General features: G+C 40.2%; 1 protein-coding gene across 1 annotated transcript in view; it reads left to right on the top strand.

The window, feature by feature from the left end:
* Positions 1-12,610, top strand: part of CHURC1 (churchill domain containing 1) — a 38,581-nt gene that overhangs the window by 21,879 nt on the left and 4,092 nt on the right.

The following is a 12,610-nucleotide window of genomic DNA, read 5'->3' as shown; positions in this document are numbered from 1 at the left end:
TTTGTTCCTTTGACTGGGCCATAACTTTGTTTTTCTTAGTGTAGGTTGTAATTTTCTGTTGTCTAGGCATGGTTTCCTTGGTTATCCAAATCAGGTTTTCCCAGACCAGAACAGGTTCAGGTCCCAGAGGGAAGAAATATTCAGTATCTGGTTTCCCTGTGGGTGTGTCTTAGAAAATTGCTCCACCCTGTGATGCCTCAGGTCACTGTGCTTTTCTGCCCAGCAGGTGATGCCTGTTAGCCTATAATTCTTGACTGGTGTGAGGAGGTATGGCTGTGTTCCCCCAGGCTCTGGGGTCTGGTTCTGAATGGAAAGGGCCCCACCCCTTTCCTCCTAGAGAAGACAGAGCCCCCAGGTGGAGATCATTAGCATTTCAGTGGTCTCACTCTCTGCTTGTGCTGTCTCCACCCTTCCTGGAGTCACAGCCCTGGAAACTGAATATGACTGGGGCTTTCTCTACAGAGCCAAAAAAGAAACAGATAGTCCCCTTCAGACCCAGTCCAAGGTGACCCTCTGGCTCTCCAAGGTCAGTCGTCACCCAAAGCCTCTGTCTGTTTTTTGGGGATGCTTACCTGTAGTGAGCAGTTCACACTCGCTACTTAAAACCCCAGTTGGAGCTCAGCTGAGCTATATTCGCTTGCTGGGAGAGAGCTTCTGTCTGGCAGCAGGAGGCTTTGCAGCTTGGGCTATGGGGGAGGGGGTCTCACGACTTGGATCCGCAGGTTTTACTCACAGATTTTATGCTGTGTTCTCAGGCATTCCTCCCAATTCAGGCTGGTGTATGATGAGTGGATGGTCTTGTTTGTCCCCCTGCAGTTATTCTGGGTTATATACTAGTTGTTTCTGGTTTTTTGTAGTTGTTCAAGGGGGACTACTTAGCTTCCACTCCTCTCTATGCCACCATCTTGCCCTGCCTCAACAACATTTTATATTAAGTCGTTCAAACTTGGCTAGTAGTTTAATTAGAGGAAAAAATGATAATCATCTTCCATAGCAGAATCTTATAAAGTAGTATGATCATTCTCATTCATTCTTATTTTAACAAGAAAGAAAGCGCTTAATCACCTGTCAGAATCTGGCCTGATATGTTGTGGTTAATCTTCTCAGCAACCAAAAGTTTTGACTCAAAAAATATTATATGATATATGTAACTTAGGACAAAATTGAATTCTCAATGAGTAAGTATTGGCCAAATAGGATCGTTTAAATCTCATGGGTTTAAAGGAGCAGCTCTGACCTTTCTGTCCTTTCATGGGAGGAAAGCTGTGCTTTTAGCTATTTTCCAGAAGTTTCTGAAGCTCCTGTGAGCTTTTTAGAGCCCCTGAGTAGATATGGTTGCCTGTTTATGCCCTAGCTGAACCATTGTAAATCACTGCCACGAGACCAAAAATTTTCCTTCATGACCATTTTCAAAGCTGCCTTTGAATTTTTACTCTGGGACAAGAGAAGGAAGGTAGAGGGAGATGTAGCCATAAAGCCTAGAGGGTGTAAAATTCTCTTGGAAAACCTCTTAAACTGAGCCCTCTACCTCCAGTCTTCTCTGTCCCAACATCCTCTCCCTGTCCCACCAATTCCCACCACAAATTCTGTACTCTGTCCTCAGAATATTAAAGTGATGCTCTCAGGTACATCATTGGCCTTTCATATATAGCTTACCTTTAGTTACAGTATAATATCCAAGCTCCTCTTTCCAAGGTTATCTTTGGGCTGGCCACGCCTCCGTTTTTCTCATTTCCCACTGCTCTCCTTATGTACACCATACATAGAATTGTCCCAACTTTATACTGTTCCTTCCCTCCTGTTTTAGAGGATGGTTTTTATTTCCTCCTCTCTAATGCTACCCCTACTGCGTTTCCTCAAGAATCTCACTTTTGTGTTCTCTTCTCTCCTTCTAGGATTTGCTTTCATTTCACATTAAATATACTTAGTTCATCCTTATTTATTAAAAATAAATTAAAAGCCTTTCCTTTTACTCAGCTGCTTTGATTCATCCTCTAATCATCTTTCTTTCTTTTTGCTGCTTTACTGGAATAGATTTATATGCTGCATCTGTTACCTCCCTGTTCTCTTAACCACCTACAACCTGGTTTTCATTTTCATTTTACTGTAACTTCTCTCACAGGTTTCCAGTAATCTAGCCTTGTCCTGTGATCTTGTCCCAGTTCTTTTCTCTCTCAGTATCTCTTCTGGATCTGATTTTGTTAACTATTGTTGTCTATTTGAAATGTTTCTGCCCTGTGATCCATAAAGCTAGACTTTTCTTTCTTTCTAAACTATTTTCAGTGCTCTTTTCCTATTTTTCTATGATTTTCCTCCTGAGGCATGGCCTGTGATCTAGAACCTTCTCTGTATTCCCTAATACAGTGATGAGATGCACACTCAGTCTCAGCTGAAACCAATTAGATATCTTTCAGGTCTTCTTCTCTAACTCTGACACCTCAACCTGCCCTCTGTTCTTTGTTTCTCTTGCTGTTTTTCAGCTCCACTGCCACAACTCATATCATTGACCTTACCCACTCAAGCCTAGATCACTGCAGTAGTCCCAAAACTATGGTTCTACACACTGCCATCAAATTAATCTTCCTAAAACATATCATCATGTCACTCTCCTCCTAAAAAACCTACATGATCAGCTTCATTTCCCTATTACTCTATAGCAATATGCTTGCTCCTTTCCATGTCACTGTCCTTATTTACACTTTTTCTTTGACTTGAATCGTCCCTTTCTCTACCTTTAAGCCAATTAAGTCTTACCTCTTCCAAGCTGAATTTAAATTCCTTCTCTTTCTTTTTCCTTGCTTTTGATATTCCAAACCATACTTTTTCTGAATTCTTGGTATTCTAAACCATACCTTTTCTGAATTCTTGTGGCTATGTCAGGCCTTGACTCATGCGAAGTCACTTGGATGTTCCACCTTAGCCTGAGGACCACAAAAACAATTCCTTCTCAGCTGCTGCAACTTACCTTCCTTTTTCCTACCCTACCCCAGCCCCCATCTTATCTTGGCAGTAGTTCAAGTTCAGCGTGGGATTTCCTCCTCCCCCACCACTGATATACTTTGTTTTATTTTAAACTTCGTATGGAAAATTCAAACATAATCAAAAGTGACCCAGAATAGTGGGTAACTTCCGCTTAATTATGAATTCATGGCTCATCTTTTCTTTATACCTCACCATTCCCACATCTCCCCAAAGGATTATTTTGAAGCAAATTCCAAACATATCACTACCTCTGTAAATGTTTCAATATGTATCACTAAAAGATAAGGATCCCATTTTTAAAACAACCATAATACTGTTATTAAACAGGGTTAGATTTTCTGATGGCAAGACTAGAAACAAAGTAGAGATGGTGTATAAAGTTTAAGCAAAATGTACATCATAAATGACTAAAGGTAGCTTTTTTGTTTGTTTGTTTTTAATCCCCCTAGCACAAAGCCCCTTTTTTTGTCATCATTTTATTGAGATATATTCACATACCACGCAGTCATACAAAGCAAATCGTACTTTCGATTGTTTACAGTACCATTACATAGTTGTACATTCATCACCTAAATCAATCCCTGACACCTTCATTAGCACATACACAAAAATAACAAGAATAATAATTAGAGTGAAAAAGAGCAATTGAAGTAAAAAAGAACACTGGGTACCTTTGTCTGTTTGTTTCCTTCCCCTATTTTTCTACACATCCATCCATAAACTAGACAAAGTGGAGTGTGGTCCTTATGGCTTTCCCAATCCCATTGTCACCCCTCATAAGCTACATTTTTATACAACTGTCTTCGAGATTCATGGGTTCTGGGTTGTAGTTTGATAGTTTCAGGTATCCACCACCAGCTACCCCAATTCTTTAGAACCTAAAAAGGGTTGTCTAAAGTGTGCGTAACAGTGCCCACCAGAGTGACCTCTCGGCTCGTTTTGGAATCTCTCTGCCACTGAAGCTTATTTCATTTCCTTTCACATCCCCCTTTTGGTCAAGAAGATGTTCTCTGTCCCACGATGCCGGGTCTACATTCCTCCCCAGGAGTCATATTCCACGTTGCCAGGGAGATTCACTCCCCTGGGTGTCTGATCCCACGTAGGGGGGAGGGCAGCGATTTCACCTTTCAAGTTGGCTTAGCCAGAGAGAGAGGGCCACATCTGAGCAACAAAGAGGCATTCAGGAGGAGACTCTTAGGCACAAATATAGGGAGGCCTAGCCTCTCCTTTGCAGCAACTGTCTTCCCAAGGGTAAAACTTATGGTAGAGGGCTCAACCCATCAAACCACCAGTCCCCTATGTCTGTGGCCATGTTAGCAACCATGGAGGTGGGGTAGGCGAATACCCCTGCATTCTCCACAGGCTCCTCAAGGGGGCACTACATCTTTTTTTTTCCTTGTTTTTCTTGTTTTTTTTTTTTTTTTTTAACTTTCCCTTCTTTTTTAAATCAACTGTATGAAAAAAAAAGTTAAAAAGAAAACAAACATACAATAAAAGAACATTTCAAAGAGACCATAACAAGGGAGTAAGAAAAAGACAACTAACCTAAGATAACTGCTTAACTTCCAACATGTTCCTACTTTACCCCAAGAAAGTTACATAATATAGCAACATTTCTGTGAACTTGTTCCTACTATATCCATCAGAAATTAACAGACCGTAGTCATTTCTGGGCATCCCCAGAACGTTAAATAGCTTATCTGTTCTTCTTGGATTATTGTTCCCCCTTCCTTAATTGCTCTCTACTGCTAGTTCCCCTACATTCTACATTATAAACCATTTGTTTTACATTTTTCGAAGTTCACATTAGTGGTAGCATATAATATTTCTCTTTTTGTGCCTGGCTTATTTCACTCAGCATTATGTCTTCAAGGTTCATCCATGTTGTCATGTTTTTCACGAGATCGTTCCTTCTTACTGCCGCGTAGTATTCCATCGTGTGTATATACCACATTTTATTTATCCACTCATCTGTTGAAGGACATTTGGGTTGTTTCCATCACTTGGCAATTGTGAATAATGCTGCTATGAACATTGGCGTGCAGATATCTGTTCGTGTCACTGCTTTCCGATCTTCCGGGTATATACCGAGAAGTGCAATCGCTGGATCGAATGGTAGCTCTATATCTAGTTTTCTAAGGAACTGCCAGACTGACTTGCAGAGTGTCTGAACCATTATACAGTCCCACCAACAGTGAATAAGAGTTCCAATTTCTCCACATCCCCTCCAGCATTTGTAGTTTCCTGTTTGTTTCATGGCAGCCATTCTAACCGGTGTTAGATGGTATCTCATTGTGGTCTTAATTTGCATCTCTCTAATAGCTAGTGAAGCTGAACATTTTTTCATGTGTTTCTTGGCCATTTGTATTTCCTCTTCAGAGAACTGTCTTTTCGTATCTTTTGCCCATTTTATAATTGGGCTGTCTGTACTATTGTCATTGAGTTCTAGGATTTCTTTGTATATGCAAGATATCAGTCTTTTGTCAGACACATGGTTTCCAAAAATTTTTTCCCATTGAGTTGGCTGCCTCTTTACCTTTTTGAGAAATGCCTTTGAGGTGCAGAAACTTCTAAGCTTGAGGAGTTCCCATTTATCTATTTTCTCTTTTGTTGCTTGTGCTTTGGGTGTAAAGTCTAGGAAGTGGCCGCCTAATACAAGGTCTTGAAGATGTTTTCCTACATTATCTTCTAGGAGTTTTATGGTACTTTCTTTTGTATTGAGATCTTTGGTCCATTTTGAGTTAATTTTTGTGTAGGGGGTGAGGTAGGGGTCCTCTTTCATTCTTTTGGATATGGATATCCAACTCTCCCAACCCCATTTGTTGAAAAGACCATTATGACTCAGTTCAGTGACTTTGGGGGCCTTATCAAAGATCAGTCGGCCATAGATCTGAGGGTCTATCTCTGAATTCTAAATTCGATTCCATTGATCTATATGTCTGTCTTTGTGCCAGTACCATGCTGTTTTGGCAACTGTGGCTTTATAATAAGCTTCAAAGTCAGGGAGTGTAAGTCCTCCCACTTCGTTTTTCTTTTTTAGAGCGTCTTTAGCAATTCGAGGCATCTTCCCTTTCCTAATAAATTTGATAACTAGCTTTTCCAAGTCTGCAAAGTAGGTTGTTGGAATTTTGATTGGGATTGCATTGAATCTGTAGATGAGTTTGGGTAGAATTGACATCTTAATGACATTTAGCCTTCCTATCCATGAACATGGAATATTTTTCCATCTTTTAAGGTCCCCTTCTATTTCTTTTAGTAGAGTTATGTAGTTTTCTTTGTATAGGTCTTTTACATCTTTGGTTAAGTTTATTGCTAGGTACTTGATTTTTTTAGTTGCTATTGAAAATGGTATCTTTTTCTTGAGTGTCTCTTCAGTTTGTTCATTTCTAGCATATAGAAACATTACTGACTTATGTGCATTAACCTTGTATCCCGCTACTTTGCTAAATTTGTTTATTAGCTCTAGTAGCTGTATCGTCGATTTCTCAGGGTTTTCTAGATATAAGATGATATCATCTGCAAACAATGACAGTTTTACTTCTTCTTTTCCAATTTGGATGCCTTTTATTTCTTTGTCTTGCCGGATTGCCCTGGCTAGCACTTCCAGCACAATGTTGAATAACAGTGGTGACAGCGGGCATCCTTGTCTTGTTCCTGATCTTAGAGGGAAGGCTTTCAGTCTCTCACCATTGAGTACTATGCTGGCTGTGGGTTTTTCGTATATGCTCTTTATCATGTTGAGGAAGTTTCCTTCAATTCCTACCTTTTGAAGTGTTTTTATCAAAAAGGGATGTTGGATTTTGTCAAATGCTTTTTCAGCATCTATTGAGATGATCAATTGATTTTTCCCTTTCGAGTTTTTAATGTGTTGTAATACATTGATTGTTTTTCTTATGTTGAACCATCCTTGCATGCCTGGAATGAACCCCACTTGGTCATGGTGTATGATTTTTTTAATGTGTCTTTGGATTCGATTTGCAAGTATTTTGTTGAGGATTTTTGCATCTATATTCATTAGGGAGATTGGCCGGTAGTTTTCCTTTTTTGTAGCATCTTTGCCTGGTTTTGGTATTAGATTGATGTTAGCTTCATAAAATGAGTTAGGTAGTGTTCCATTTTCTTCAATGTTTTGAAAGATGAGTAAGATTGGTGTCAGTTCTTTCTGGAAAGTTTGGTAGAATTCCCCTGTGAAGCCATCTGGCTCTGGGTATTTATTTGTGGGAAGATTTTTGATGACTGATTGGATCTCTTTGCTTGTGATGGGTTGGTTGAGGTCTTCTATTTCTTCTCTGGTCAGTCTAGGTTGTTCATATGTTTCCAGGAAATTGTCCATTTCTTCTACATTGTCCAGTTTGTTGCCATACAGTTGTTCATAATATCCTCTTATAATTTTTTTAATTTCTTCAGGATCTGCAGTTATGTCACCTTTTTCATTCATTATTTTGTTTATATGGGTCTTCTCTCTTTTTGATTTTGTCAGTCTAGCTAGGGGCTTGTCAATTTTGTTGATCTTCTCAAAGAACCAACTTTTGGTGATATTTATCCTCTCTATTGTTTTTTTGTTCTCTATGTCATTTATTTCTGCTTCAATCCTTGTTATTTCTTTTCTTGTAGTTGGTTTAGGATTGGTTTGCTGTTCATTTTCTAGCTTCTTCAGTTGATCCATTAGTTCTTTGATTTTGGCTCTTTCTTCCTTTTTAATATATGCGTTTAGTGCTATAAATTTCCCCCTTAGCACTGCTTTTGCTGTATCCCATAGGTTTTGGTATGTTGTGTTCTCATTTTCATTCGTCTCTATCTATTTAGCAATTTCTCTTGCTATTTCTTCTTTAAACCACTGATTGTTTAGGAGTGTGTTGTTTAACCTCCAGGTATTTGTGAATTTTCTAAGTCTCTGATGGTTATTGACTTCTAATTGTATTCCATTGTGGTCAGAGAATGTGCTTTGAATAATTTCAATCTTTTTAAATTTATTGAGGCTTGTTTTATGTCCCAGCATATGATCTATTCTGGAGAAAGTTCCATGAGCACTAGAAAAGTATGTGTATCCTGGTGATTTGGGATGTAATGTCCTGTATATGTCTGTTAAATCTAATTCATTTATCAGATTGTTTAGGTTTTCAATTTCCTTATTGGTCTTCTGTCTGGTTGATCTATCTATAGGAGAGAGTGATGTGTTGAAGTCTCCCACAATTATTGTGGAAACATCAATTGCTTCCTTTAGTTTTGCCAGTGTTTCTCTCATGTATTTTGTGGCACCTTGATTGGGTGCATAGACATTTACGATTGTTATTTCTTCTTGCTGAATTGCCCCTTTTATTAGTATGTAGTGGCCTTCTTTGTCTCTCAAAACATCCCTGCATTTGAAGTCTATTTTATCTGAGATTAATATTGCTACACCTGCTTTCTTTTGGCTGTAGCTTGCATGAAATATTTGTTTCCATCCTTTCACTTTCAGTTTCTTTGTGTCCCTGTGTCTAAGATGAGTCTCTTGTATGCAACATATTGATGGTTCATTTTTTTTGATCCATTCTGCGAATCTATATCTTTTAATTGGGGAGTTTAATCCATTTACATTCAACGTTATAACCGTGAAGGCATTTCTTGAATCGGCCATCTTATCATTGGTTTATGTTTGCCATATTTTTCCCTCTCTCTATTAATATCCTTTATTGTACCCATACCGAATCTCTTTAGTACTGAACCTTTCTCCAAGTCTCTCTGTCCTGTCTTTGTTTCTCTGTCTGTAGGGCTCCCTTGAGTATCTCCAGTAGGGCAGGTCTCTTGTTAGCAAATTCTCTCAGCATTTGTTTGTCTGTGAAAAATTGAAGCTCTCCCTCAAATTTGAAGGAGAGCTTTGCTGGATAAAGTATTCTTGGCTGGAAATTCCTCTCACTCAGAATTTTAAATATATCGTGCCACTGCCTTCTTGCCTCCATGGTGGCTGCTGAGTAGTCACTACTTAGTCTTATGCTGTTTCCTTTGTATGTGGTGAATTGCTTTTCTCTTGCTGCTTTCGGAACTTGCTCCTTCTCTTCTGTGTTTGACAGTGTGATCAGTATATGTCTCGGAGTGGATTTATTTGGATTTATTCTATTTGGAGTTCGCTGAGCATTTATGATTTGTGTATTTATGTTGTTTAGAAGATTTGGGAAGTTTTCCCCAACAATTTCTTTGGATACTCTTCCTAGACCTTTACCCTTTTCTTCCCCTTCTGGGACACCAATGAGTCTTATATTTGGACGTTTCATATTATCTATCATATCCCTGAGGTCCATTTCAATTTTTTCAATTTTTTTCCCCATTCTTTCTTTTATGCTTTCATTTTCCATTCTGTCATCTTCCAGGTCACTGATTCGTTGTTCAACTTCCTCTAGTCTTGTACTGTGTGTGTCCAGAATCTTTTTAATTTGGTCAACAGTTTCTTTAATTTCCATAAGATCATCCATTTTTTTATTTAGTCTTGCAATGTCTTCTTTATGCTCTTCTAGAGTCGTCTTGATTTCCTTTATATCCCGTACTATGGTCTCATTGTTCATCTTTAGTTCTTTGAGTAGCTGCTCTAGGTGGTGTGTCTCTTCTGGTCTTTTGATTTGGGTGCTTGGGCTTGGGTTATCCATATCGTCTGGTTTTTTCATATGCTTTATAATTTTCTGTTGTTTTTGGCCTCGTGGCATTTGCTGAACTTGATAGGGTTCTTTTAGGGTTTGTAGACCTATTGAAGTCCTTATCTCTAATTTATCAGATCTACAGCTTCGTGGAGTACACTTTCTCTAACTAACCAGCAGGTGGCGTCCACGAGCCACCTGTTCTCCACAAGCCAGTTCTCCCCTGCTTAGCCTTTTTGGTGAGTGGGGGAGTGAGTCTTGTGGGGCCCAATTGGTGTACCAAGCTTGCGTGTGTAGTTGGTGTTGCCTGCCCTGTATGTGGGGCGTGTTTCTGGGCAGTCGGGGATGGGGGGTGGCCCTAACAATCAAATCTCCCTGGTGATCCTAGAGTTTTAAAGCTGCTGCATTAGTCTAATCCTTCAGTTCAGTCCTGCCACAGTTTGTCTCTGCCACTGACCCACAAGTCCTTGGTATTGGCGTATGGCTCCTGAGACTTGCAAGTGGGCCCCTCTTTCAGGCCGTGCACCCCGGGTCCTCTGTTGAGGGATGACTGTGCTATGTCACAGGTGAGTGCCGTCCCCCCAGGGCAGTTCTGGGCTGCTGGGCTGTGTAGGGAGGCTCCCAGTCTGCTCAAATGATGGCTGAATGGGGCTTTGTTAATTCACACTGCTCCACCTTCCCAACTCTGGGACAATCAGCTGAGGTTGCAGGGAAGGCTAATGTCCACGCCCAGTTTTGTGGTGTGTGCCTGTTATTTGAAGCACTTCCGTCACACTGGGTTGTCTGGGGAGCTCTGGGCTATGGGGCTGGCGATGGGCAGGAGTGTTTCCTGTCCACCAGGATGGTGGCTGTGAGCGGACACCCCCCTTTTCTTGGGAGGTTGTGGTGTTCAGTGAATTTTCTCAGCCACTGGATTATTGCCTTTTGTCTCAGAGCTCTCTTAGTTCTGCTCTTGGCTTGACGTGCCCAAATTGCAATTCTTTGAAGGTTTCTGTATTGGGCTTCTTAGAGTAATTGTTTTAGAAAAAGAAAAAAGGATTGGAAAAAAAAAAAAAAAAAAGGGCCCTTCTCGGAGATCTAATGGGTTATTGAAATGCTAATAGACAAAGCAACCAGGGCCATTAAGGAAAGGTCCACAGGGCAGAGAGATCAGCTTTTCTTCGGGATTTGCATATGCGCCTCAAGGCCTGAGCTCCGCCCTTCCCCTTTCTGTGTTCACCAGAACTCCAAAAATCCTCTGCTTTTATTTTGGAGTTTTTCGTGTTGTTTTTTTTTTTTTCTATGCCTGTCTCCTCTCTGCTGGGCTGGCAGCTCTCAGATTCTCTGTTGTCTGGTCTCAGTCTATCTATGGTTGGAGTATGGATCAGTAGAATGAGTTGCCGATAAGGGCTGCCACTGCAGTTCTCCCTTCTCCTTCCCGGAGCTGGCAGCCCCTCCTCCCACGGGACTGAGCCTGGCAGGAGGGGTGCGGGTCCCCTGGCCGCAAAAACTTACAGATTTCGCTGACTCAGCAGTTCGACATTTTCATGAGTGTTGTATGAAGTATGCCCAAAGACAGATTGCTCTGTGATGTCCAGTCCACGCAGTTCCTGGCTTTCTACCTACTTTCCTGGAGGAGTAACTAAAACTTACAGCTCACCAGTCTGCCATCTTGCCCCGCCTCTCCACAAAGCCCTTTAAAAGGACTATGTGCTTGACTCAGGAAGCAAGAGAGGAGTTGAGCTTGCTTTCTGTTCCTCTGTGTGCCAGGGAAAGAGAGAACCTGGAGTTGGAATAAACAATAGAGAAAATTCTGAGGGGCCTTCAGAATAAGGATCTGGCCTGACACAAACAGCTCTTCTTGCCTTCCTTCCAAATCTTTACTCTTAGGCCTTGCCCAGCTGGAGCCTTAAGGATCCCCATATGGGACTGGCAGAATTCTTATTCTCCCTACTTGACCTGTTTTGGAAAGGATCCTACCATGTTCCTAGCAGCACAGGGCGATGTGGTCCTGGCATCCCAAGTTAGAATTCTAGACATATTTTCCCACAGAAGTATAGCTATATATGGTGAGATTCTATAGCAGTTATACAATATGAATTTAGAAGGCTTGTGAATTTGGGAACCTAACTGCTATGTATAACACTGATTTTGTGGGAAATTGCTTATGGAATTCCAAACAGTTGACTTTCAATGAAATTTGGATTCCAGCCCACCTGTAAACTAAAGATTACAGATGTACCCAGTTTCACAAATGTAATCGTAAGTTCTGATTATTTCATACATTAGGCTTTTTTTCTTCTAAATTAGATTGTAAGTTTTGAAAAGTCAGAGACCTTGTCCTTTTCTTTTTTCATGTTTGCTCCCACACCTAGCACATTGCAGAGCGTGTAAGCATTCAATAAAAACTTGCTAATTGATAGATTGGTTGAAAACTGAGACATTTGTCTGGCTTCACACATTTTCCCTTTTGATTCCCTTATCTTTTCTTCTTCATTTCCAATGAGAGCTTGCCACCCAACTAGTAATATCTGATGGGTGAAGGCAGTAGAAATATTTGAGAGTGGTAAAAGATCTTGAAAAGGGTGGATTTTTATTTTATTTTTAATTAATGAGATGGTATTTTTTCTGTGACATCTAGCCTCCATTTATTTCTGCTATGTGTTTACAGTAGACTTTAAAATTAAGTGTGGTCTTTAAGAAGTAATCTTTCTACTATCACAACTAAGCTTCCCTGCTGCACTCTATAGTAGGAAATGGAGAGGCAGTTACCTGATTCTGAGTCTTTGTCCCATAGTCATTGTTTATCTCTATTATCCACTCCAGGACTGCCCAGTCCTGAGAAACACAAACTGCCTTGACTGATCAATTTCCAGATAGCTAGCAAATTAAATGTCAGGTGTTGAAATACTAATAGTTTTAGCATTTTTGTTTTCCTGAAGAAGATAAGAACCTATTTTTAAACAAAAAGGTTTAAAGAAATATGTCTCTATACTTTATGACTATGTTAAATAACCGAAAAAGAGACAGCTCTAAGAATA

This window comes from Choloepus didactylus, chromosome 4 (genome assembly GCF_015220235.1).
Source record: "Choloepus didactylus isolate mChoDid1 chromosome 4, mChoDid1.pri, whole genome shotgun sequence".
Classification (NCBI taxonomy): Eukaryota; Metazoa; Chordata; class Mammalia; order Pilosa; family Megalonychidae; genus Choloepus; species Choloepus didactylus.
Note: the sequence above shows the minus strand (reverse complement) of the source record. Positions and strands in the feature narration are given on the sequence as shown.